The sequence below is a fragment of the Lissotriton helveticus genome, chromosome 6, assembly GCF_964261635.1.
Source record: "Lissotriton helveticus chromosome 6, aLisHel1.1, whole genome shotgun sequence".
In the NCBI taxonomy this organism is placed as follows: Eukaryota; Metazoa; Chordata; class Amphibia; order Caudata; family Salamandridae; genus Lissotriton; species Lissotriton helveticus.
In genome coordinates, this window is record NC_136067.1 from 185237253 (window position 1) to 185261610 (window position 24358).

Here is a 24358-nt window from a genome sequence, read left to right on the forward strand (position 1 = left end):
CTGCTGCTGGCAAAAAAAAAATTCAGAGTGACCATCTATAGAGATAGTCAGTAAAGATTTTGAGTTGTAAATGACTTTGGCCAGCTCAGATCACAAAGAAGCTTTATGACTTCCTCATGTTCTCCAATCATGAACCGTATCTACATATGAGATTTGTTGGATGCTATTCAGAAACAAAAAGACGCAGCAGTGGTGAAATGTCAAGCCCATAAGGCTAACAAAGATTTAGGCACATTGGGAAACCAAGCATGCTGGCCAAATGGCAAGGAATTGAGACTTGCAGGAAAGGACTGTCAGGAAAATTAAGATTACAAATGTGTAAATAATGGTGAAATACAGAGTTCAAACAATGTAAAATGTCATTTGATGGATGCACTGAAGATTCTGAAGATTTTATTGACTGATTTGGGAGACCTAAAAGATGTTGCTCCTGATGATTAAAAATTAAAATGGAATAGACTGGTTTACATGAAGAACTATTACGATTTGTATGTAAATAAAGATGAGAAATAAATATTGCTCAACTTGATGCCACAGTCTGTGTGTAAATATCTGTATAATCAGACTCATGCAGGAAGTGATAGACTAGTCTGTCTGTTCAGAAAGTATTAGGAGAACCAGGGAGTTCAACATGTTGCTGAAAATGCATGTGATAGGTGTTTGTTTTGTCATCTGAACCAAGGAAAAAAGACTGTAATTGCTACAAAGCAAATCGGAAGTCCCATTTACAAGGTTACAAGCAGACTTTATTAAGATGCCACTCAGCAATAGCCTTAGGTATACTCTGGTAAAAGTCTGTTTGTTCTCTAAATGGGTCGGAGCATTTCCCACTGAGACAGCAGATAGCTTCACTGTAGCCAAATTGCTGTTAAGGGAGTTGATTCCACAATTTGGCCTCCCAACTTCTATTGAGACTGACTGCAGCACTCATTTCAAGAATGAGGTAGTACAGATGATTTATATAGATTTTGAGATTAAGCAAAGATTCCACTGCAGTTATGGGGTCACAGTCTTCTGACACGGTTGAAAGAATGAACGATACCCTTAAAAACAAGCTGGCAAACGTCTGTCCCTCAATAGACTTGAAATGGCCAGAAACACTTACCTTGTGTAGTTGAATAGGAGAAGTACATCAAACAGAAATACAGACCTATGACTCCATGAGGTCATCATGGGAAGAACAAAGCAACTTGCACAAGTACCTTCAGCTGCATTAGTATCAATAACGGATTATAAGGTTTTGGACTATTGCAAAGGTCTAGCGGATGTGGTAAAACCGGTTTCTCGCCAGGCCAATGCAGTCATAGAAGATTATAGAGACACTGATTGTCATAATCTGATTGATGGAGACTGGATCCTTATCTGCAAACACAAGATCTTTAGATGAGTGTTCTTGTTGCCCTTTTCAAGTCATTTAATTTAACCATAAATCACACAGTCAAATGTGCTGGTGTGCCGGAATAGATCCACACTGTTCACAGGAAAAGAGTGAGAGCAGTAGAAACTGCAGAAAAAGCAGAATCTAGTGATCAAGTTGCACAGATTGGAGAGAAATCTGATAGTTTGAGCGACCGTCCTGGCCAGGCTCTCAGTGTGTATCCAGAGGAGGGTTGGAGAAAATGTTTAAAAAGTCTTTTGTAACTGGTGAAGATCAAGTGGGAAATCGAGTTGAAAACTCAACAAAAAAATCTGAAGAGACATTTCCAATTTAGTGAGAGTTCGGATGAAGAGTCTGAAATTCCATAAGTCCAGTTACAAAACAATCAGAGTGAAGGGGTTTTACCATGCAAGAGAGCAAAGTATTGGTGGCAGTAAGAAGTAGACTCTGATCAAAATGATGAGCCTGACAATGAAGAAGATCTCCCTCTAAGGCACACCAAAGAGTCTCTCTCAGAAACACTATATGTATGTATATATAGTCCACATCATGTAAGGCATGAGCTTTATATAATGCTACCAAAATAAAAAGACATGTTAGCGTTCAGGGAAAAGAAAAGATGGGTGGCAAAATTTCACTTTGTGTAAGGGTCATTGGTCCTTGCTGCCACCAAAATTATGAGATTTTTCGCAATGCCTCGTTTGTTGCGTCTAGGACCTCCTTTCTTACCCTATGGCTCTCCCTTTCCCTCCTCCATTCCATTTTACTTTTCTACTTCCAGTTCTCCCTAACAAATTGTCAACAGGTAGTAAGCATGTTGATGAATCATTAACAAGTGCAATATAACCTGACTGCCCTTCTGCAGCAGAAGACCTAAATTGGTATACAAGCACTTCCCCTATTAGATAATAAGAATATGTGTAAACATTTTTAGTGGTTGTCTAACACTGTCAACAACCTAATGAGAGACCCTCGAGCCAAGAACAAAGGGGCCCATTAGGATGTCGGGCGGATTGTCCCCGCCAGGCTGGCGGTAGCCACCGCCAGCCTGGCGGGGGCAATCCGCCTGACATCTTCACTCGTATTCCCCCCACCATATTAGTATGGCGGGGGGGACCTCGGCGGACGGAAAGACCATCCGCCGCCTATCCGCCCCTGTCGCCTTGCGGCCGGGGCAGAAAAGGAATAATATGGTGGCGGTGTCTATCAGACACCGCCACCCATATTATGATGGGCATTTTACAATGCCTTTCCGTGGTGGCAATGTTGCCACGGAAAGGCATGCGGTTTTCACTTTGCGGGCCCTCAAAGTGAAGGAGGGGTGGGGGGTGCATTTGCATATACAATGCGGTAGGCACCGCGCGGTGCCTGCCGCATTGTGTATGTAAATGCATAAATGCATTTATGGCATTGTGGCGGGCGGTGCAGAGAGCACCGCCAGCCACAATGTTATAAATGCAGGATGCGGCCGCCACTGTGGCGGCCGCATCCTAATACCACCCACGGGACCCCCGCCCTTATGGCGGACGGTCCCAATCCCCGTCAGGGTGGCGGGCGGGCAAAGTCCACCCGCCATCCTAATGACCCCCAAAGTCTCATCAAAAGGATCCCTCGGCTAACTCCATGAACCCATAACCTAACGTCAAGATTTACTTTCAGAGGCGTGAAAGTGCAACCAAAAACAACTTAAGGATAAAGAATTTAAAATTCCAAATCAAGGTTTTATAAAAACAGACGATCGAAATTGTAGTACTTCCCAACAACCGTTTCAGGAACTTTCAGGACTGAGTTCTGTGAGCTGGGTGCATGTCGGCACAGTTTCTGGGCAAAACCAGTTTGCACAAAGCGGTTCTAACCTCCTTCCCATTCAAACTTGTCTCAAGGGAGTGAGCACACAGCTCTTGACACCAGGGACACATGGCTACTGTCTCCTTTCTTCCCTATCCTTGCTTCCAAGCAGGCACAAATATTACAGGTCCTGTGCTTCAGTGGACTGGAAGTCAGTAAGGGAACTGATAATACATCTTTAGTTTAGTGAAGTCTCCGGCTAAGAGAGAACTAGTCTTGCCATTTTTTTTAATCAGTAAAGTCAGGAACTCATATTTCTCCAGGTTACTTAAACAGGTGGCTGGGTCTACCTGGCAAAATATGGGAACCAAGATGATCTTGACAAATACATTATGTTACCTGCAGGATTGTCAGGCCCTGGACCTGCTGGCATTAAATTATATATCTGCTGGCAGGGCCCAGCCCGACTGTAAAGTCCATCGAGGAGAAGGACAGTATCACCTTTATGTACTTTTAAATTGAACATATTGCCTGCAAGGATAGACATATAAATCGCTCAAGCAATACAAGATTTATCAAAATGAGGCTGCGACGCACAGCCCAGTTATTCTGAATGCTACTTGGGTACACCCATTTTACCAATGCTATTTATGGAAAGGTGAAGGGCTGCTTACAGGTACTGATGTACGAGAGATTTGAGATATCAACACGTGGCATCTCCAAGAAGAGGTAAGAAGAACTGGAGATACACAAGGGCATATGAAATCAACATTATTGGTCCATCATTATGGGGCGCTGGGGCTCCTCATCAGCCCAGCAAAGCCTTGTGAGAACCTCCCCCTGATGACAAGGGTGAACATCACTGGCAGAGTCAGCCTCGGGACCTCTAAAAGTGCTCAGAGCGGACTCTTTATCAATGACGCCTCACATCAGCCTTTTCTAACTCCTTAGAGAGTGGGGTGGGATCAGCAAATCTCACTGACGAATCAGGAAAGATCCTCCTTTCACTGTCTGACCAATAACCAGGGCATCTAATGAGAGGAGATGGTGATATGTTCCATTTTTTCTGCCCTTCCCAAAGCCACCATCTCCTTCTAGAGCCATTGTGCTTTTCTCTAATTATAGAGGCTGGTCCTGCCTTCAACAATGCAGCCCAATAAGTGTTTTCTTGAATATGTGGACACCTGGATGCATATATGAATGTAAGTTATTTGCATCTTTGTGCTGTGAATTTGTGAGTGCAAGTGTATGTGCTTGTGAATGGATTGATGGATGTATGTGTGAGCATGTGTGCTTGCGAGTGGGTGGGTCTGAGTGAGTCTGTGCATGCTTTTGGTGCATGCACAGCGTGTGTGCTGGTGAATGGATGGGGGTAAGTACGTATGATTTTTGGATGGGCGGAAGTGAGATTGCACGTGGTTCCATGCACCATTACTCCTACAGATACCAGCAGCTACTGAAAATCAGTACCGTTCTCCTCTGGTGCTCAGCTGATGATCTAGTAAATTATCAGTGCTGGAAATTAAGGGCATTTTAACTTTACCAATTGTTCAGAATATTTACAGTTTTGCACTTGTGAACATATAGGGGCTTATTTATTTATGAGCACCAGCGGCACCAAAAATGTGCCTTGTTGCACCACATTTACAAAGTGACCCATCTAGGTAGATGCGTCACTTTGTAAACCCCTGCACGACTTTATACCTGAGCCAAGTGTAATGTATGCAGGGGGGGTTGGCGTTCCGATGCAGGAAGGGGTCGCAGAGGTGACGCAGTGAAATCTATAAGATTTCACTGTGCCACTTCTAGGATGCAAATGCATCAATATCTTATGCCTGCCTTATGGCAGGCATAAGACTGACGCAGGCACTTTTCACATGGGACTGCTCATGTGTAATGACCCATTGCTGGAGCGGTATCACTCCATATTATAAATATGACGCATCCAGCATGTTGCAAGGAGGGCATAAAGAAAAGTGACACATCACTGTTTTCACGCAGCGATGTGTCACTTTTCATAAATGAGGCCCATAGAATTTTAGATGGGTAACAGTAAATAACTTCAGTTTTGCAAGAACTCTTCTACAACAGGGATCCATCATTTTGCAATTTTGCCTTTGAGCTTTCTACTCTTGGTGCTGTCAGATATTATTTTCCAGAGGGCATCCTCTTTCCAACCTGTGTTACAACCCAGACAGAAACTCTGCATTTCAGAGGGATTGCCCTTTCCTCACAGCCTTAAGAAAGACAAGAAGGGCTGTACCCTAAATCCAGCCCCTGACAGTAGCACTCTGCAGAGCAGGGATGGTGACTTGCCTCCTTGGCCAGGTGCCAGATGTTTTCTAAAGATAGCAGATTTGGAATGTCTTCCGGGAAAACCATTCAATGTCAACTGAGTTACCGTAGCCAAGCCAACATATTATTAAGAACTTCTCCTTTGTTTACCTAATCGGAAGAGGGTGTTTGATATAAAAAGAAATGATTTACCTCATACAGGGGTCCCATATCAAATAGCCACCATATATCCATCTTGTCACATCATCTTCCTCACTGCGGGTACTAACAACGTCAGTCCAAAAGGGTCCTTTTAACTCCCTCACCGAAAAAAAATGGAATCTGCACACATCAATTTAAAGTATTATTTAAAGTTCAAATGATATAAAGTGTCCATGATGATTTGAAGAAATTGTCAGGTCCAGATTTTTCTTTGTAATCAAAAATATTTTCTTTATTGATAAATATGTGCAGTCGTTAAAATCCAATATTCACAAATTTCATTAAGCCATTTAGCCAACGCATTTCGTCTCGAGAGAGACTTTTTCAGGGCTAAAAGGAACATATATAAACATCATTTAAAATCAATACAAATGTACATAGGAATAAATCAAAAATAGCGATATTTAATGCTTCTAATCACATTAAATTGTTATTTGCGTGCTTTGTTCTTTACTATTTAACTCTCTATAGCAGATAAGAACTACAACCTGAAAGTGTTTGCTCTAGAAAAGTATAAGGGAACACTTGCTTATATGAAATATTCCTTTGGCTGTTTTAGCTGCAATACTGCGTGTTATAAGCTGCTCTGACTATTTTTAGAGCTTAGCTCTGTTCAGTGGGCCATTCGAAGAAAATCGCGGCCTGCTGTTTTGGTATCTTGCGGTCGCTGCGTCCCATTCTGAAGTTCTTTGACCGTGGTACCAGGCAGCTGATAGTCCAGGCCACTGTGCTATCTTGCCTGGACTATGCAAGCTCTCTCCTGGTAGGGACCAATGTGGCAGAGACTATTCGCCTCCAACGGGTGCAGAACGCCGCGGCGAGAGCCATTGTTGGCTTACCTCGAACGAGTTCCGTCTCTGGCACTCTGAGATCGCTGCACTGGCTGCCCATCAAGTCACGCATTCAGTTTAAAGTGCTTTGTCTGGCGTTTAAGATCTTGAGGGGAGGAGGTCCCCAAATTCTTGAAGATCTTTTGTCTTGGTACGTCCCTACCCGTTCTTTGAGATCGGGGGGCCAAGCTCTCGCCGTGATCCCCCGATACCGGTTGTGTCGGGTTGGTGGCCGGTCCTTCCGGGTCAAGGCAGCTGAGCTTTGGAACTCCCTCCCAGTTGAACTGCGGTTAATAGACAATCTGTTAGCGTTCCGTAAAGCTCTGAAAACTTTTCTTTTTTAAACTGCCCCTCTGCTTTTATTTGTTGTGTTTTTGGTATTGGTTGCACATTTGCCTGCCATGCGCCAGGACGCCCCTTAGCTGGGGCAGCTGTGCGCAATACAAATGTGCGTAACATAACATAACAAACAGTCGTACTTGACCAAATTGAGTAAACTGTGGTGCCAAAGGAAGTTTGTGTTAAGCCTAAGAGGCCACTCTGCAAGCATTGGCATAGGTGTTGGAAGTAGGCCTGTCAGGGTTCTGCAGAACCCCTAAAAATAACCATGCTGGAGTTCAGAAGGTGAATGAGCAGTAAAGAGGCCTTTATGTTCTGTTTTTTGTCTTGCCACATTTGCTGTGCTATCAAAGACAGATACAAAATGTCAGGCTACCTCTTCTGACAAATTGCTGCTTATTGATGTTTGCTACTCACTCTATGACTCCAAAGTTAAAGGATCTGACAATCTTCGTGAAGGGAAGGAGTGAACAAAAAGGCTGTTGTTGTCAGTTTTTCTCTAACCCACAACAAAATGTAAAGACCAGTAAATTAACTCTACAATATTTTGAAATATATTAGCAGTTAGGAAAGCACAAATGAAGCATCATTTTTGTAATTCTGAAGGTGAGATGGAAACTGTGGAATACCAAATAGTAGTAAGTTTAGGATTTAGTCTTAAGTTCATTCTGTGAATCGGGCCCAAAGAATTTAATAAAATCTAAACAAATCAAGACACTTTGCGTGGTGATGTGCAAAATCATTCCAGCACCACTGGCTCTGGGGTCTTCAGATCAGAGTGAAGGACAGAGCGAATATTAAATAGTGCACTGGTATTAATATTGAACATCATACCAAACTTTTACTGTTTTTAAGTGCTGTAAACAACAAGTGTTGCTATTACTCAATTTAACAGTGTTCATTTTACTGACCTCAGAAGAATGGAAGGCTGACTTCGCCCTGCCAGCGAGTGTTAAAATGCTTAATCCACAGAATGTAGGGGCACACAGGAGCAGTTTCCATGTGGAAGGGCATGATGATCTGATCCATAGTGCTTTCTGTCACAGACTGGGACCTTATAGCACTAAACAGACACAAGTCACTATTATCCTCTGCGCCAACCAGGATTCAATTATTTGGCTCTCTGGTTCCACACACAGACCTCTGCATGCATTAACTAAGAGATGTTACATAATGTACTATAGTGTATTGATTAACATACTTGAATACATTTTAATTTAAGCTCTGTGGTATATTATGTGTAGTTACTGGAAGCTGGATGAACCAAAAAAGTTACAGAATATTTTTGTTTTATTAGCCACGCCTTCAACCACACCCTTACGTTTACTCATCCCGCCCCATTGGTTGCCACGTCACAGTTCTCATACTATTTTTTAATGGACTTCGACCACCGTATGTATCAGTCATCATATTTGCGAAAACTCAGCTTTGCCCTCAAGTCCGCAAAATAACTTTCCATCTAGCCAGGTTTTTGTTAGGAATGCAAACTCTAAAATCTATAGGGCATGAAGGAGAAAATTTTTACTTTTTTTTTTGCAAAATGTCCTCTCCCACCTAAAATGAAGCTGAAATGAAACTGAATCTACAACTGAAAAAGTACAATAAATAAAACAATTATCAGTATTGCTGTTTTAATGCGATAATGATTTTTCCCGTACCTGCACTCTGCTATAAAAACAAGCATTTACAATGCAACGGTCTCGCCTTTGCAAAAGATAGAGCTATTGGCATTGTAAATGACAAAATTGTTATTTATGTGTTGGTTTTGAAAACAGATAAATAAATGGCATTGTCAGTTACAATAGCTTTATCTCTCGCAAATGTGAGACCTATTGCATTTGCACCCACACACACACACATAGCCACACACACACACACACACAGAGCCACATGCACACACACACAGAGAGCCACACAGACACACACAGAGCCACACACACAGCCACACACACACACAGACACACACACAGAGCCACACACACACAGAGCCACACACACACACACACACACACAGAGCCACACACACACACAGAGCAACACACACACACACAGAGCCACACACACACAGAGCCACACACACACAGAGCCACACACACACACAGAGCCACACACACACAGAGCCACACACACACACACACACACCCAGAGCACCACACACGCAGAGCACCACACACACAGAGCGCCACACACAGAGCACCACACACAGAGCGCCACACACACAGAGCGCCAAACACACACACACAGATCGCCTCACACACAGAGCGCCACACACAGAGAGCACCACACACAGAGCGCCACACACACAGAGTGCCACACACACAGAGCCACACACAGAGCCACACAAACACAGAGCCACACACACATACACAGAGACACACACACATACACAGAGCCACACACACATACACAGAGCCCTAGAACATAATTACAAGAGCCAGCAAAGGCTCGAAGCATAGGAACCAGGTTACACAGTATTCCCTTTTTATGGCTGCCTGCCCCCTCCTTCCTCCTGCCCCCCCCCTCCTCTCGGCAGCATGTTCTGCTCTCTGAATCAATGATCAGTGAGATTTCCGAAGCTGGTCAGTCAGCATTCGGGCAGTTACTCCCCAGTTTAGGCCAATCACCTACTTACCTACTCATTGCCCGAGTTGTCTAACCTCATTCCCACAGCTGCCCTGCCTCTGCACATCTACTGAATAACACAGCAGCACTGCACATTCCCAAACAGCTGCGCTAACACCCCATGGGTCGCCAGAAATGTACAATAGCTGCTTAAGAGGTATCTGCAATTTCATTCCTTGGGTGTGTAACAGTCTTTAATGACATTTTCACAATCGTAAAGAATCTAGAATTATGTGGTTAGGCTTCGTTGTAACCTTTGACATTGGTAGTCACACTGCAAGCGTAACGGGATATATGCAGCTACATACTACAGGGACATTTACACACCTACGTTTCCAGGCTGTGGAGGTTACATCCTCTAGTAATTCCAGTATGTACACGTTTGGTTACATTCCACAGTCATTCCCTTGTATTAAGACATCTGGGACAGTACTTTCAGGGCATCCAGGCATCTACAGCAACAATGCTTTGGCAGGCAGCCATCTAGGCTTACATTCCCTTTGTAGGGAGGTGCTAGTTACATTCCCTTCACAGACAGGCCTCTTGGCACTGTCCCCCATGAGGACAGACGTCTATGGTTACACCCCCTTGGTAGGGAGCATCACTGGTTACATTGTCTGGGTATCCCGGCATCCTCCGCCACCCTCCTGGGGTATTGTGGGCCCTACACTGAAGGAGACCCCGAGCCCTTTATAAGTCTGGGGCTGAGGCCCCACAGGGTCACCTTGGAGGGGACAAGGTGTCGACCATCTTCTGCATATTGGCGACTCTGTGAATAGCGATCCAGTTGCTGTTTTGGGGGGAGGGGTGAAGACTTGGAACATATGAGATTGGGGGTGGGGTGTCAAAGGAAGAGCACACGCTTCAGTGGGAGAAAGCCTTGTGGCAGATTAGGAAGTGGGCATGACCGGGTCAGTGGCGAGAGGCGTCCGCTGCAGGGTAAGAGGGGGCTGTACTCCCTTTAGCAGTGAGAGGGGGGCACACATTAGTCAGTACATGTGAAGGCAAAGGTGTAAATTAGGACCATCAGACTTTTGATCAATCAGCGTCTGACAACGGGAGGGGGTGCTATCCGGGACATATGTTTGGATGGAGAGAGATAATCCTTGAGAAGGCGGGACAGTGAACAGTGAAGGCACGCTATACAGCGCCCCCTACAGACCTGCAGACTGGACCAGCTGCAGCCCCTAGATGCGACTTCAGAGACTGTGAGAACGAAACACAGCTGTGCTCTCCAAGTGAACTCATAAACACACCCCGCACTCTCCAAGTGAAATACGCAGCATTTTCAGCGAGCGGTAAAACTGTTTTGCGAGCCCAACTCTCCCCTCACGAGCCAGGAGTTTACAAGGGAAGTCGTCACCCCAGGCAAGCCATGTCCGTGAGGGTGAGGGTGAGAGGGTGTGTGAGGGGGAGTGAGGGTGTGTGAGGGTGGGAGGGTGTGTGAGGGTGGTTGAGGGTGAGTGAGGGTGTGTGAGGGTGAGTGAGGGTGTGTGAGGGTGGGTGAGGGTGAGAGGGTGAGTGAGGGTGAGTGAGGGTGTGAGAGGGTGAGTGTGGGTATGTGAGGGCGAGAGGGTGTGTGGGGGTGTGTGAGGGTGAGTGAGGGTGAGAGGGTGTGTGAGGATGAGTGAGGGTGTGTGAGGGTGTGTGAGGGTGGGAGAAGGGGAGGGGTGTGAGGGTGAGGGTGTGTGAGGGTGAGAGGGTATGTGAGGGTGTGAGGGTGAGGGGTGTGAGAGGGTGTGAGGGTGAGGGGGTGAGGGGGGGTTAGGGTAAGGGGTGTAAAGGTGAGGGTGAGGGGGTGTGAGGGTGAGGGTGTGAGGGTGAGGGGGTGTGAGGGTTTGGGGGTGTGAGGGTGAGGGTGAGGGGATGTGAGGGTGCGGGGGTGAGGGGGTGTGGGGGTGAGTGAGGGTGTGTGAGGGTGAGAGGAAGTGTGAGGGCAAGTGAGGGGGTGTGAGGGTGAGTGAGGGTGTGTGAGGGTGAGGGTGAGAGGGTGTGTGAGGGTGAGAGTGTTGTGAGGGTGAGGGGGTGTGAGGGTGAGGGTGTGAGGGTGAGTGAGGGTGAGTGTGTGTGAGGGTGTGAGGGTGAGGGTGTGTGAGGGTGAGTGAGGGTGAGGGGTGTGAGGGGGTGTGAGGGTGAGGGTGAGAGGGTGAGAGGGTGTGAGGGTGTCGGGGGTGAGGGGGTGTGAGGGTGAGGGGGTATAAGGGTGGGAGGGGTGAGGGTGAGGGGGTGAGGGTGAGTGAGGGTGTGTGAGGGTGAAGGTGTGTGAAGGTGAGGGTGTGTGAGGGTGAGGGTGAGGTGGGTGAGGGTGAGGGGGTGAGGGTGAGTGAGGGTGAAGGTGTGTGAGGGTGAGGGTGTGTGAGGGTGAGGGTGAGGTGGGTGAGGGTGAGGGGTGTGTGTGAGGGTGTGTGAAGGGTGTGAGGGTGAGGGTGGGTGAGGGTGAGGGGGTGTGAGGGTGAGGGTGGGTGAGGGGGTGTGAGGGTAAGGGGGTGTGAGGGTGAGGGGGGTGAGGGGGTGTGAGGGTGAGGGGTGAGGCGGTGTGAGGGTGAGTGAGGGTGAGGGGGTGTGAGGGGGAGGGTGTGTGAGGGTGAGGGTGTGTGAGGGTGAGGGGGTGAGAGGGTGAGGGTGTGTGAGGGTGAGGGTGTGTGAGGGTGAGGGTGTGTGAGGTTGAGGGGGTGTGAGGGTGAGGGGTGTGAGGGTGAGAGTGAGAGGGTGAGGGTGTGTGAGGGTGTGAGGGTGAGGGTGTGTGAGGGTGAGTGAGGGTGAGGGGTGTGAGGGGGTGTGAGGGTGAGGGTGAGAGGGTGAGAGGGTGTGAGGGTGAGGGGGGTGAGGGGGTGTGAGGGTGAGGGGGTATAAGGGTGGGAGGGGTGAGGGTGAGGGGGGGTGAGGGTGAGGGTGAGTGAGGGTGAGTGAGTGTGTGTGAGGGTGAGAGGGTGTGTGAGGGTGGGTGAGGGTGAGAGGGTGAGTGAGGGTGAGTGAGGGTGAGTGTGGGTGTGTGAGGGCGAGAGGGTGTGTGGGGGTGTGTGAGGGTGAGTGAGGGTGAGAGGGTGTGTGAGGATGAGTGAGGGTGTGTGAGGGTGTGTGAGGGTGGGAGAAGGGAAGGGGTGTGAGTGTGAGGGTGTGTGAGGGTGAGAGGGTATGTGAGGGTGTGAGGGTGAGGGGTGTGAGAGGGTGTGAGGGTGAGGGGGTGAGGGGGGGTTAGGGTGAGGGGTGTAAAGGTGAGGGTGAGGGGGTGTGAGGGTGAGGGTGTGAGGGTGAGGGGGTGTGAGGGTTTGGGGGTGTGAGGGTGAGGGTGAGGGGATGTGAGGGTGCGGGGGTGAGGGGGTGTGGGGGTGAGTGAGGGTGTGTGAGGGTGAGAGGATGTGTGAGGGCAAGTGAGGGGGTGTGAGGGTGAGTGAGGGTGTGTGAGGGTGAGAGGGTGTGTGAGGGTGAGAGTGTTGTGAGGGTGAGGGGGTGTGAGGGTGAGGGTGTGAGGGTGAGTGAGGGTGAGTGTGTGTGAGGGTGTGAGGGTGAGGGTGTGTGAGGGTGAGTGAGGGTGAGGGGTGTGAGGGGGTGTGAGGGTGAGGGTGAGAGGGTGAGAGGGTGTGAGGGTGTGGGGGGTGAGGGGGTGTGAGGGTGAGGGGGTATAAGGGTGGGAGGGGTGAGGGTGAGGGGGTGAGGGTGAGTGAGGGTGTGTGAGGGTGAAGGTGTGTGAGGGTGAGGGTGTGTGAGGGTGAGGGTGAGGTGGGTGAGGGTGAGGGGGTGAGGGTGAGTGAGGGTGTGTGAGGGTGAAGGTGTGTGAGGGTGAGGGTGAGGTGGGTGAGGGTGAGGGGTGTGTGTGAGGGTGTGTGAGGGGTGTGAGGGTGAGGGTGGGTGAGGGTGAGGGGGTGTGAGGGTGAGGGTGGGTGAGGGGGTGTGAGGGTAAGGGGGTGTGAGGGTGAGGGGGGTGAGGGGGTGTGAGGGTGAGGGGTGAGGCGGTGTGAGGGTGAGTGAGGGTGAGGGGGTGTGAGGGGGAGGGTGTGTGAGGGTGAGGGTGTGTGAGGGTGAGGGGGTGAGAGGGTGAGGGTGTGTGAGGGTGAGGGTGTGTGAGGGTGAGGGTGTGTGAGGTTGAGGGGGTGTGAGGGTGAGGGGGTGTGAGGGTGAGAGTGAGAGGGTGAGGGTGTGTGAGGGTGAGGGTGTGTGAGGGTGTGAGGGTGAGGGTGTGTGAGGGTGAGTGAGGGTGAGGGGTGTGAGGGGGTGTGAGGGTGAGGGTGAGAGGGTGAGAGGGTGTGAGGGTGAGGGGGGTGAGGGGGTGTGAGGATGAGGGGGTATAAGGGTGGGAGGGGTGAGGGTGAGGGGGGGTGAGGGTGAGGGTGAGTGAGGGTGAGTGAGTGTGTGTGAGGGTGAGAGGGTGTGTGAGGGTGAGTGAGGGTGTGTGAGGGTGTGTGAGAGTGAGAGGGTGGGTGAGGGTGAGGGTGAGAGGGTGAGTGAGGGTGTGTGAGGGTGAGAGGGTTGGGAGCAGGCCCGGACTGGCCGTTGTGTGCCCCGGGCAATCCCTCGGTCGGCTGCAAGGGTGGGGGCCGTTTTTGTTACAGAGCCGTTTTTGCAGCATAGCTGCAAAATCGGCCTTGTAACAAAATCGGCCGAAAAGCGGCCCTGGCAAAGCACTCGGCCCCCCGAGGGGGGCCGGCCGAGCACTTTGCCAGGGCCGGTTTTGGTTCCCAGTCCGGCCCTGGTTGGGAGGGTGAGGGGGTGTGAGAGTGAGGGTGTGAGGGTGAGTGAGGGTGAGGGGGGGTGAGGGTGTGTTAGGGTGAGGGGGTTTGAGGGTGTGAGCGTGAGGGTGTGTGAGGATGAGGGGGGTGAGGGTGTGAGGGGGTGTGAGGGTGAGGGTGTGTGGGTGAGAGGGTGTGTGAGGGTGAGGGTGTGAGGGTGTGTGAGGGTGAGAGGGTGTGTGAGGGTGAGGGTGTGTGAGGGTGAGGGTGAGGGGGTGTGAGGGTGAGGGGTGTAAGGGTGAGATGGTGTGTGAGGGTGTGAGGGTGAGGGTGTGTGAGGGTAAGGGTGTGTTAGGGTCCCTTGGGGAGGCCTCGTGTTTCTTTCCGCAGTTTACAGTGAAGTCCGCGCTGGGGGAATCCAGTGATTTTAAATTAATTGTTAATTTCAATTTTTCAAAGGTAAAGGAGAAAGTGTGATTTCTTGTTCTTTGCACTGCAAGGTCAGTTCGAAGTTCCTTCGTGTATCGCCCTAGAACTGGATCCCGGTACTAAAGTTAAGGAATGTTCTACAGAACAATGTCTTTGTGCAAGAATTTAATTGGAAAGCTGTGTGAATTGGGTAGGATGGAAGCTGCATGCGGTGACCACGAGCGAGCGACAGGGTCATCTAACCTCATGTTGTACACTCCGGCTCCCAGCTCCTGCCCGATGTCTGACAGGCTGGCATCAAAATCCTGCGCCACAGACTCGATCACCTCGTCCATCATCTTCAGCACCCAGGCCATGGGAAGTGTGCAGTTTAGGGCAGCAGCCAGAGTGCACTGCTGCCCGCGGCACGGAGAGAGGTTCCCTCCATTTAGCAGAGACTGCGACAGTGGTGTACCGAGCTCCCCTAATCAGCACCGCGGCGAGTCCTGTCATACTACAACTAAAGGGGTGCAATACCTGTCCGAGCGGAAGCAATTTAAGACAGCGTAAGGCAGAGCTTGCTGGGAGTGAAAGTCAGCACCATTCCGGATCCTCCCCCGAACACCTGTTGACCCTATCCCCGCCCGGAAAGCTTGCCCCGCCCTTCAGCACCGAGCGACTTCCTCCCCGGCACTTCCGCATGCTTGTGTTTCTTGCCTTGGGATTCTCTTAGGGTCTGCGTCATGCACCGTTTCTGTTCTACGAGCTTTCCTTTTGGTCTTGGATGTTTACTTCGGAGATCTCACTGTCACAACAACCACCATCTTTTCCGCTCTTTGCATACAAGAGCTTGAATCACCAGAGGAGCCGGTTTCCTAGATCAGGGAAAGCGCTAGATCAGGGAAACCGTCTTTTTCAGATTGACCTCCCCGACTTCCTGCTGGGGTAAAAGGTTCCTTATCTTCTTTATGGGGCCATCTGGACTCATAAAAGAGATAAGAAACCTTTTACGCCAGCAGTAAGTTGAGGAAGTCAATCTGAAAAAGACGGGGTTTAAAGAGAAAGAAGAACGTCAATAGGACCTCTTCTCCAATGGATGGCCACCGTTTAGGAGGCCAGCCAATGGAGAAGAGGGGCAGGGCTTAACCCCGCTAGTGATGTTCTCTCTATCTCATTAATTCTCACCAGGGAGACTGCGCAAGCGCAGCCATCGCAGGCTGAGATCTAAAAAGATTGTGTTGGCCTGTCCCGCACCCGTCTATCAATCTAGGTCAGAAGTAGTGACTTATGCTGCACTTCCGTAGTGTTCAAAAGGACAAACAAACAAGCCAAGCAGGTTCATGTGGGACCGTCAGACTCAATTTCTCATAAGAAACTGTCAGTGCGGCGCACTGGACTGGCGACATTGATAAATGTCCCTCTTGGATAATCAATAAAACGTCCCTGATCCCGTCCGTGTACCCAATGTGGTGGTGGCAAGGGCCATAATTACATTGTCAAAAATTCAAGCCCTCTCGGCTGGCGACCAGGCCTCCGCGCGCTGACGTGTGACTGGCAGCCGGTTTAAGGGCACTGCGCAGTGACTGGCAACCGGGGTGGCTAATGCCAAAGGCAGCAGTAACATTTCCCAATGCAATCGACCACCCGAGCGCGCACTGCCAGTCACGGGCATCGCGGGACCTCTTAGTAATATTAAACTATCACACAGGGCAGCTGACAGGGCCTTGCTAAACAAGCCCAAGCCGCCCATGGCCGCGGAACGTTCTGGATAAAATCAGATGAAATTTCGCACGCCTGCGAGACAGGCGAGAATTTCAAAGGTTATTTATTTAATGATCTCAAGCCACGATAGTGCTATAGAAAAATAACATTGACATGAGCTACAATTTGTTCTGTACCGTCAACCAAACTGGGGGTAAATTAGAACCAGCCCAGAACGTTCCGTTTGATGTATAGCGAGGCCTGGAATGCCGTCAGATGGAGGCGGTACACGCAGACTTGCGGTATTACATGGCCTGAAAGTAGCTCGGTGCTCGGCAAAGAATTGCACAAATGTTTGCAACAAAGTCTATTTCGGTGCAGTAGGGAATTCCACTAAAGTGCCTACCACAACAATACTTGTGAAGCGGCAACAAGTTCCAGCTGTCTTTTCATTAAAAGCAGTCTATGTTACTCAGTTTTTGACTAACACTGAGATAACCAGATGAAAAACTGCTGGTTCTGAATTGATAAGAGGAATTCCCTTTAACTTGAAAAAAAGCACTGCACACATTCTTTATCTAATATCTAGTTTAATAAACTGTAATCCATCCAAAGGAGACAAAAGAAAATACAATAGCCAATGTGTTCAATAAAGGGCAGATATTTGGGACGGGGGGGAGGGGCTTGCATTTTATTTTAAACCAGTTAAATGAGGTCACAACAAAACAACACGGAAGGGCAATGTTTCTCTGCCGGAAATATAACACGCTCAAAACAATTCAGTAGACAAGGAGAAGGGAATGCACAGCTTGAAATCGATTCTATAAGTACATGAATGTTTTATTAGTTTTAGATTGTATGAGAAGAGGCAGGGCTTACTTTGGGGTTAAGTTTTACCCCACTGCTTGCTCAGGTAATCGTTACTCCATCTTGATTCACCCCTACGCTTGATCGCACAGGCAAGCATGCACAGAGAGTATTATGAAAAGTTATTGAAAAAAAATTAAAGCGATTAAAGCTGAGCATTATTGAAACAGTTCATGGCCCAGGAAAAAGGTTTGTTCATGACAAGGCGCAAGGTTTTAAGTGGCCGGCTACTCCCGGTGCTGAGCACCGGCAGTTCTAAAAAGTGGGTGGTTATATGGGTCCCTATCGGGCTCTCTATTTTTGCCCTCACCCTCAGGGTGAAAAATACATTTTAACTCGGCAGCTGTACCACCCTTCACTGTCTGCGAGCTAACACCAAGGAGACTCGTTATAGTTCTTTAACAGTCTCATCATGTCAGAGCTGAAGCATTTTCAAAGTTATATACAATAAAGCCGTAGTTGTTGCTTATTTATCTTATGCAACTAACAACCATTGATAAAGCCAACATTCCTGGCTTGTTGCATGTGTTATGTTATCTTGTTGTATTATATATCTGGATGCAAGGACAGAAGCAGGAAAATACCAGTCGGACGTCACACTATGCTAAGCACAGATTTTTAGTTTATGTGTTTTTAAGCCATACCATTAACTACATCAGCCACACCCCTTAGAGACACCTCCTAGTTTTTTCATCCCACTTAAATGTATGCAAACAAATCCCATCTAGGTGACCAACCCAAAGAGGTATTTAGAAAGAGGGAATTCATGTATGCATTCACAAGTCCCAACCTTGGGCTCTACATCCAGTATGAAAGGTGCCCTCCACCACTGCTGACCGTGGGGATGGTTAAAGTAGTTGCAATAATGCCACGCTCTGAAAATGGATAACTTCCCATCTTTGGTGCTAGATGTTCCCATGACAACAGCTGAAGATGCAAGTAAAAAAACTCAGAAGCTAGAAGGCAAAATAATGTACCCTGGACATAAGACCATTCAAAACCTCTAATGTCCTACTTTTTCTTGTGCCTTGGCATAGGGATAAGGGTATTTTCAACTTTGCATGTTTCCTAAAATCAAGCATGGAAATCTTTAAGCATAATTTGGATTGAGGCTTTCGGGTTTGCAACAGTGACTATCAATCAATCAATCAATCATAGCATTTGTATAGCGCGCTACTCACCCGGAGGGGTCTCAAGGCGCTGGTGGGGGCTGACTATATGATGTCAACTCAGGGTTTGGCTTGACTCTGAACTGCAGCTATGGGATGAAAACCGTCTTCTAACACTTTGAAAATATTCAGTCAAAGAGTTCCAGATTGAGTGACGCCAGGCAAAAAAAGAGTCATTCCTGAAATAAGCAAGACTATTTATGAAGAATAACACACAACCACTCAAAAAAAAGCAATGCATATTGTTATAGTTAGTGCCTTGGTTCTATTTTTTCACTTCAAGGCACTCAGTGGCCATGGATGCTTTCGATTCTAACTGCGTCTACTTAGTAGGGCAGTGTATAGGAGCATTTCCTAATTCTGATGGCTACCAGCCAAGACTCCACATTTATTGGGCATTCCCAAAAAGCATAATCTTGTCTTTTCAGCATTTAGCTGAAGGTAATTATTTGACATCCACTCTGCTATCACGTTCATCTCATTGGAGAAGAATCCCTTTACTTTTTCTATGTTGTTGTCGAATGAGATAACCAGCCGAGTTTCGTCAGAGTAAGACACGATTTCAAAACCAAAGGATTTAATAAGCTTGGCAAGAGGGGACACATATCTGTTGAACAAGTTAGTGCTCAAATAAGATTTTTGTGATAGACCTTTGTCAATCAACATGGTCTGCAGCTTAAAGTCACCTAACGAGATGACTTGACTATTATATAGTCACACAAAGGGAGCTGAGGTGTACCTTGCATATCCTGTGCTCACTGCGCCACTGGATTCAAGCTAGCCTGGCTGATGAGAGGTGATGCCTCATAACCGTCATCCATGATGCTTGTTTCTGGTCCAGGGAGTACCTGATTTGGCAGTTCAGGCTGGACTGTTCCGATGAGGAACAGGGTCAAGACTGATTTGCATATGGCTGCGTCCAAACTGAGGTGGCATGGTGAGCAAAAGAACAATGGATTAAACTTTGTGATTGGGGTGAATGTTTGCATTGTTCAGAACTTCGTCCATCATTTGTTCCCTTTGCTTCTGCTTATCCTGATGGCCCATCACCAGGCTGATGGGTATTCCTGAGCTAGAGTGGTAGAAGGAGTTCACACTGACACCTGAATAGCACTGTACCTGTCCTCACACAAAGCTGTCTCCACCCTCCTATCATGTGTCTGGAGCCAGGGCAGGGAAAGGGAGAGTCTTCTGAACTACAAAGACTGTCCTTTGAAGTTTGCCTCCTTCAAAGACTATAAGTACTTGACCTGTGACCCTATATCTTTAGAACACTTCTAGATTCAGGACATTCTACCAGGAAGAAGAGCTGGATTGCTGTCAGGAGATACTGTCAATTTGCTGGGTGCTTGCCTGCTGATTCTGTGCTGGGAGTGGAATGACTGGACTTTGCTTTCTATATCCTGCTTCCAAGGTTCTCCAAGGCCTTGAGTGTGCTTTCCTCCTGTTAAGAAATCTCAAGGCCATCAAATAACTTCACCTGCATCTTGCTAACAGCGCCTGGATGTCACTGCTGGGAGTACTGTCTTGCCTAGTGGTGCCAAATCCAGGTCCTATGCCCTTGGAGCCATGTGATTGGTACTGCAACCGTAGAAAAGCAACCTGACACACCGTGAGCTATGCCACTGCCTGTACCAGAGGTTAAGGGCACCACTCGTGAAGAGCACAACACACCACCCTGACTTACACCGCAGTTCCGACTTCCCTGACACCAATGCTTCATACTGATGCCAGCCCCTGCCTGCACTGGAGCGGAAGACACCACTTGTGAAGAGCCCAATGCACTGTCCTGACTTGCACTGCATCCCCAGGCCAGCCAATGCCAGAGCTTCAACCACGACACCACTGAGTTGATCGTCGCCGCGTGTGATCTCCGAACTCTACAATCCGCACCATCATAAGGAACCGTTGCTTTGCCGCCAATGCTGCATAACGTCCCCTGCAACAGTAAGGAACTGATCCATCACCTCCCATGTGGCAGTAAGGAACCAATGCCGCACCAGCACCAGTGACACCTCACCTCCCCGACATTGTGCACCGTCTTTGTTTTCCTCATTTACCAAGGTACTGTAGCCAGGGTCCATGTGACTCCACAGCCAGCCCATGCTACCTCAGCAAACTTTTCTGGGTTATGATGTAGTGTCTGGCCGTACCCTTTTCCCTGCCCAAACAATTTTTTATGACCTCCTCTACCATTTATCACACATTCCTAATGTTCCTTTTTGTAAAAATTGCATTCCAGACCATTGGTTACACTTTATCTGGCACAAACCGGAGATTACGGCTCGAGCTGGAGAGTATGGCCCTAGCCGGAGAGTACGGTCCGGGTGCGGAGAGTACGCTCCAGGTGTGGATATTCCGGCACGACTGCGGACGTAAAGTTAGGAGTCATAAGTGATTTCTGTGAATACTAAAAATCATAAGTGCCTTCTGTGAATACCAGAAGTAGTAAGTTTAGGATTTTACCTCTGATTAGTTCTGTGAATCGACCCCCAAGACAGTAAGGTAGAGTACCAGAAGCTGGGTCCATATCGTACCTGCAAGTTGGACAGTGCACACTTTCAGATGAGCATGCTTTGGGGATTCTTGACAGCTGTGCAGCGTCTTTGTGTGCCTCGTTTTCCAAAGTACTGTAACCCGGGACTGTGTCACTCCACAGCCAGCCTGCACTTCCTCGTGTCTGGCACCGAACTGTTGGATTAGCACCTGCCATGATGTTGAGATAGCCCCAGTTGGAGCTATAGATTTCTAAGAGCTATACTTTTATGTTATCTTTTCAAAAGTAATATATTGGTTTGTGTATGTCGGATTATTGTTGTTGTGTTCTTGTTTTACTGAGATAAATATTGATTATTTTCTAAACTGTTGTTGTATCCTTTTGTAGTGTTTTCACTTTTTTACCATCTGTAAGTTTACAGATACTTTACGTATTGCCTCCGGGATAAGCCTGACTCCTCTGTGCCGAGTTACCCAGGTGGGTGAGCAGGGGTTATCTTAGGTAGTTAACCTACTTACCCTGTCTAGAGTGCAGGTTCTGCCCAGCTTAGGTGCATACCCTAGCCAACCAGAGCCACCATTTCTAACAGCAAAGTATCACCGTAATGTTGAAAAGAATATAAAGCATATGAAATGCCAAATCCCGGAGTGTTTATAGCAAAATCACACAAGCTATTAATAGTTTTTGCAAATTCAGCATGGTATGATAATAGTGAAGGTTGCATTTGGCAAATCAGGAACAACAACGTAATAATGACAAAACATGCAATTATTTAAGCACTAACTCATTTCTTATTGTAAGAGAAATCTTCCATTGCTTACTTAGCAATCTCACTCTGGAGATGTATAAACAAATGAAATATTTCTTGAATGATGGCTCATAGAGCCCACACGTCTTCAGCGGCCCTTCCAGTGGACGTCTTTGTAAAAACTATTTTGAGTATATCATGGTAGCCTCATTTACAATGCACACTTTCTAGCAAAATATTATACAACACTAATTTCATTGGCGTCATCTGTTTGATTCTCCACAGAGCATGGGCAGAGATGGCTTTGCAGCAAAACACTGATTGGGAGGTGGGAATGAACAGGAGTAGGTGAACAGAACACGAAAATATCACTTAAAAAATAATGGCATACCACATGAAAATGTGGCATAACTACTCATGGCCTTTTCTGGACTTCTATATGACCTAGGTAATTTTTGTTCGGGCGCAACTTCATCCATTCATCGGTTACGACTCCATGCATTCATTAAACCAAAAGGGATGTATGACGTTACTCCGCATACCGTTACAACTACCTACCATTACAACGCGACCATTACAACGCATACCATTACAACGCATAGCGCTTTGGGGTGCTGGATAGTGGTAAGTATAATTTACTATTCTAACTCCAGTCCCCGTGGACCCTAGGGAAGGTGTTGGATAGTAAATTATACCATTCCCTATCCTATAGCGCCCCCCAGCGCAATGCGTTGTAATGGTATGCGTTATAAAAGTCGCGTTGTAATGGTAGTGCGGAGTAACGAATGCGTTGTAACAGGTGCATACCAACCAAAAGCATTTTTAAAAAACATTTCACGATATTTGCACATTTTGCATATTCTGAAAAATACTTCAACGATACCAATAAACACACGAGAATGGTGCCCACGAACAGAACAATAAAGGTGTATTGTTTATTCTTTCTGTGTGGTTCATTTGTTTACTCTGCATCAGAAACTTACATCTGTCATTTGCCAGGTCATGCTTGTGTTTACACTAATCTGTGCTGGTGAGATGGGTACTCCAGTCATCATGGGCAGGTGAACTCCTTGGATCTTGTTAGCCATTATTACATATGATATTAAGATGAATAATTTAGCCATATATATTTTTTTATGTTTGTTATTAATAGCAGTTTATTTATTTCTATAAATTGCATGATCATACATAAAAATATTCTCATAATACATATAAATTAATATTAAGAAATAAGAATCAATTAACAAGTAAACAACATCTCCATACTCCTTTAAATGCATAATTCGATTTGACCTTGGAGCATACATTTAAGGAATAGACATCAGTTTCATATTCCCTGATGTTATTCTATTATAAAAATATAACAAAGCTTAAAAAAGACTTTAAAATCATGTAACATTAACATTGGATAAGAGGAAGAAAGAGGGAAAAAAGACTCGTGTTTGTCCAGTCTAGCCAAAATTGGTGCAATATTTTTACAAGCTTATTATCAAAGTGCTTTATTAAATCTCTAGTGGGCATATGCATTAAAAATCGGTAAAACAAGTCCTTATTAGCGAAAAATAAGGAATCGCAAATAAGGACTCGCATACCGCGATGCATCAACAGATTCGGTATTGAATACCGAATCGCATAAAATCGCTAAATTAATCTCAAACCACGATTTCGAGTCTCCAAAGAATAGCAAATACCGAATGAGCAAATCCCGAATCTGTATTGCGATTTCGGTATTAGCGAATTCGCAAAAAAGAAAAGTCGCATCGGAAGCAGGTTGATGACATCACAAGCAGGAAGTAACACAGCCCATGCTTCATTCAGTGCCCTGAGGAGCTCAGAGGAGGAGGCAGAGCACAGGAGCTGAGGAGTGATACAGTGACAGCACAAACCAGCTATTGCACAGCCATCCAGGATGGAGAAGGATGCACCCCAGGACAAGGACACGCCCAGGAAGAGGAAGCGAAAGTTTTCTGATAAAGAACTTGAACTACTCCTCGAGGGGGTGAGCAGCAAACATGACAGGCTGTTTGGCAAGCTGTCCCTAAAGGTGCCTGAGGCAGAGAAGTGCAAGATCTGGCTGCGCATCAAGGAGAGGGTAAATGCTGTAGGAGTCACCCACCGCAGCATAGACGATCTGAAGAAGAGGTGGTATGACCTCAGGAAAAGGGCAAAGGAGAGGATTGCAGAAAGGGTGAAGGATACAGCTGGCACAGGAGGGGGAACATCCAACGTCACACCAAACACAGCCCTCGAGGACCTCGTCGAGGCTACCATTGAGCCTGAAGCTGTTGTGGGGGTCACCCAATTGGACACTTCCGGCGCTGCGGCAGGAGGACAAGGTAATATGCATGCCAGTGCAGTTACGCATCATGTTGTCTACCCCTGCCCATTCCCCCAGGCCAAACACAGTGCACATGTAGCCGTGCCTAACGCATATACCCTCACCAGAGTGTTGCATCATGGGAGTTGTAGTCATATCATGAAAGTGTGCATGTCTGATCCCTGATGTTAATGAAATGAGACCAGCAGCACAGGGTCAATTGTCAGTCCAAATATGTCCTTTATGTAGATAAAAGTATGCAACACAGATACATCCTGACAAAATAATACGAATGCACTATTCCACACACAGATGCACCACCCCTGGATTCAGATGACAGCGGCCGCCTCATCATCTCTGAAACCCCAGTAGTGACCGATGCTGAGACTCCGCAGGAACGTCAACCCACGACACCACCAACACCATCACCACCAACACCATCACCACCACCACCATCACCACCACAGCGGACAACCCCACCACCACCACCGCGGACAACAACACCAACACCACCACCACCACCGCGGACAA

General features: G+C 47.5%; 1 protein-coding gene across 1 annotated transcript in view; it reads left to right on the forward strand.

Moving 5' to 3' along the window:
* Positions 1–24358, forward strand: part of PKHD1 (PKHD1 ciliary IPT domain containing fibrocystin/polyductin) — a 1769028-nt gene that overhangs the window by 989916 nt on the left and 754754 nt on the right. The window lies entirely within an intron of this gene.